Below are 4081 nucleotides of genomic sequence, written 5' to 3' on the forward strand. Positions count from 1 at the left end.
GAGTCATATTTATTGCAGATATCAAAGGAATTCTAGCTCGAGAACCCTTACCGTAAAATTTCCACTCCTCAGCCATTTCAGGTCTGAATCGAACAATCTTGTGGAAACAATCGACTGTAGCCCTGTACTTGGTCAACGTATTGATACCGATAATACAATCAAAGTCAGATATCCCAAGCACAATAAAGTCTAACTCAATTTCATGCCCATCATATTGCAGTATACACGATCTAACAGATTTCACTGATATCAAACCCGTCCCCAAAGGAGAAGAGACAGACACTACCGCAGATAATGACTCAATAGGCAAAGAATGCATCAAAGCAAATCGCTCAGATATAAATGTATGGGATGCACTAGTATCAATCAATACATAAGCAGGATAACTAAAAATAAAATAGTTACCTGCAACAACATCATCAGGTGCATCCTGTGCCTGCTCCTCAGTCAAAGCGAACACTCGGGCCTGCTGTCTAGGAGGCTGGCTCGCTATCTGGCTCCCTCATGGCCTCGGCTGTGACTGGGTAAGCGGTGCTGGCTGGAAGGAATGAACGGCAGCAGATCGTCTCCCTGTCTGAGCCACTGATCTAGATGACTCAGCGGCCTGGGATCCCTGGGCACTTCGCTGTGGACACACTCGGGCAAAGTGTCCATGCTGTTTACAAATGCGGCAGTTGCCGAACACTCCTCGGCACTGTTCTGTGGAATGCTTCCCTCCACAAGTGCTACAGTAAGGTCCTGTATAACTCTGGCCTTGACCAGTCAGTCTCGAGCCACTCGAACTGGATGAGCTACTTCCAGATTTCTTGAATTTCTTTCTCTTAGCTTTCAAGAAATCTTTCTTCCCACTACCACTGCCGCTTTCATATCGAGAAAATGGTGGAGACATCTGTGATCTTGATGCTGCAGGCACAAACGAAGCCTCTTACTGTCTCATCAGACCGGCTTCGGCTCCCTTGGCTCGATTCAAGGCATCAGTAAAGTTGTTTGGCCTCCCGGTATTCACCAAGGTAAAGATTTCAGGATTTAGGCCATTTATGAACTGGTCCGCAACGGCCTCATCATGTTCAGCTACGTGGGGAGCAAATCGGAGCAGTGTAGAGAATTTGGCCACATATTCCTCAATATTTAGCTGGCCCTGCCTCAAGTTTGCAAACTCGGCTCCCTTGTCCTTTCTATACGACACTGGAAAGAACATTTGATAAAATTCAGTTCTAAAGACATTTCAGGTGATAATCGTACCTCGTTGTTCCAAGGCCCGCTTTGTGGTAATCCACTAGTTCTTTGCCACATCGTGTAACTGGTGCCCTATCAGTTTCACCCTTTTCTCATCAGTATAGTCCAAGGACTCAAACAACATCTCGATATCATCTAACCAACTCTCGCATTCCACTGAATTCTCCGTACCTTTCAGAGTTGGTGGATGGAATGACTGAAATCTCTTTAACAAGGTCTCCATTGGAGTGGCTGTAACGTCCATTAGAGGATTTGAAGTACTACCCTGTTCAGGTACTCTTCTCGGAGGCATATCTGATAATCAAAAGGATTAGTAATCCCAATACACAAATATGTTTCAGTCCTCCTCCGATCATCTTACTGCTTGCTGATCCAGAATCGGTGCTGATCCATTCTCAATAACACATGTTTTCAAATCAAGTCAGATAAACAGATAAACATGCATTATAAAGCAGTAAATCATGCTAGCAATCAAAAGCAGGAAAGAAAACCTCAATCTACCCCGCTCACTAGCCCCTACCTCAGTCTTAAGGATCTATCGCTCTGATACCACCTGTTGTGGGGACCCGGACGCCAATCAGTTCTTAATCATCATCAGGATCAATTTACTAATCAAGTAATTAGGGTCATAAAATTTTTTTTCTTTTTAATGCGGAATGTAGTGAAATCAAACTAATATACAACTCAGTATAAAATAAAGTACAAGTCCTGTACCGTCTACAAATCAGTAAAAACTAAGGTTCAACATCTAATTATCAAGTGCCAAAACTCTATATACATCAAAGTCCGAAGTCTCCACTCTATCACGATCTCTCCTCATCTCCTGGACTCTGATCATGTCCCACCTGTTGTCATGTACACATACAAACAAGACAACAGTCGGATAATTCCGGTGAGAATATAATCCCAGTATAAATCAACGAAACATGCAATCATATAAACAAATATAAAGCATGTAACAGATAACAGCAATATGTATCAAAATCTGAAACATAATCAATATCAGACTGTCGACAATACTCGTAACTCTACAATTCAGACTAGACTCAATCCTAGTCTAGGGATCCCGGTTTCGAGAAGTTGGCATTCCCATATCGACCAACAGTAATAGAAAAGACTCCAGTTCTATCCACGTCGATAGGGTATCGATCACCAGTAATAGAAGAAGCTCTGATTCTATCCACATCGATATAGTATCGATCACCAGTAATAGAAGAAACTCCGATTCTATCCACATCGATATGATATCGATCATCAGTAATAGAAGAGTTACGATTCTATCCACATCGATACAGTACCGATCACCAGTAATAGAAGAAGCCACATTTCTATCCACATCGATAGCCAATCATCCGGTGACAGACTTTGGCACTATCGCCCATACACTATCTTGTGATATCGTGCAATGTGCCCGTGGCAATCCCGCCACTATCAGGCACTTCTGTCACAAGATTACTCGTCTAATACCTGCTATCTATAAATCAAGAGAACAAGTACATCAATCAAATCAATGCAAATATCAATGCAATAAAGTAAAGTATGTGATTTAGGGAAACTAAAGTCTAAACCGACTTAAGTCGATCTCCCGATACCACATTGACTTATACCTTTCGTTTGTAGTCTCGGTCTGAAGCAATATCAATTCTGAACTCAAGACTGTCTCAGTAAATCTGAAACGACATATTGAGAATCATAATATCAATATTCCATTCTCAATTCAACACTGAATCTGATTAATCCGGATTTAATTCAAATCACAGCATAACGGCACAATCTCAGTATCCCCGTCAATACCATATCAACAGACATCAATTACAAATCATAACTCATATCCGATACAATCTATAATCCATCCATAATCCAAATCTGTCCGATTTCAGATCAATATACTCAGAAAATATAACAATTCCATAATCAGTCCGTTTCTTAATCTGACTTCGATTCTATGATGTCTAACATGTCAAGAACATCATATATGAATTCCATTCAATTCTGACGACATCATAATTTCAAAACATATCAAAACGTAGCAAAAATTACATCCAGTTGTAGCCTACGTCGATAGGATTGCAGTACTGAAGTCAGATTACAATTCGGACAGATGGATTTTGAACGATTGTAACTTGAAGCACAAAATCAATTTTTCCTTCAGAGACCCTCGGTTCTTTTCTGAGGAAAGATTTGCATGTATATATATATATATTACCAACGTTGCATAATACACCACATGTCGATTTTTTCCTTTTGCATGAGTCGCGCATATGCGCGAGGTCCTCTGGACTTCGCTTGCACAGGCTGGCGCATATGTGCGACATCTTCCGCGCATATGCGCGAGGTCTTCTGCCTGGTTGGCGCATGTGCGCGCATCCGGTCGCGCATGTGCGCCGATGCTACTGCCCTCACACATTAATTTTCAACGCGATCTCAATTCGTGTCTCGGTTAGCCCCTCTCATAATCGTCTCGATTAAAATCAATAATCGTAATTTAACACGATATCAAATCTCGGGCATTACAAAGTTAAGTCAAATTGTCCTAATATCTGTTGTGAGAAACCTCTTTATTTAATCTAGGACATTTAATTACTTTTAATGCTTCATATTTTAGAAGATTTCAAAAACACACAAGTAAAATGAAAGAGATCTTTATGGATTTATTCATGATAGATGTCAAATTAATCATAATTACGTAACATAAATAAATGCTTAAAATTTCCCATGATGCCTATGTGTTTTGCGGTTAAAGCCATGCGACCAACATAAGGTCCGATTTTCCACCTCAAATGACGTGAGCCGCATGCCGGGAGACCCGCACGTACGGTTTTAAGGTGGATCTGGTCGAAAGACC

Source organism: Primulina tabacum, unplaced genomic scaffold, assembly GCF_025594145.1.
Source record: "Primulina tabacum isolate GXHZ01 unplaced genomic scaffold, ASM2559414v2 Contig104, whole genome shotgun sequence".
NCBI classification, from domain to species: domain Eukaryota; kingdom Viridiplantae; phylum Streptophyta; class Magnoliopsida; order Lamiales; family Gesneriaceae; genus Primulina; species Primulina tabacum.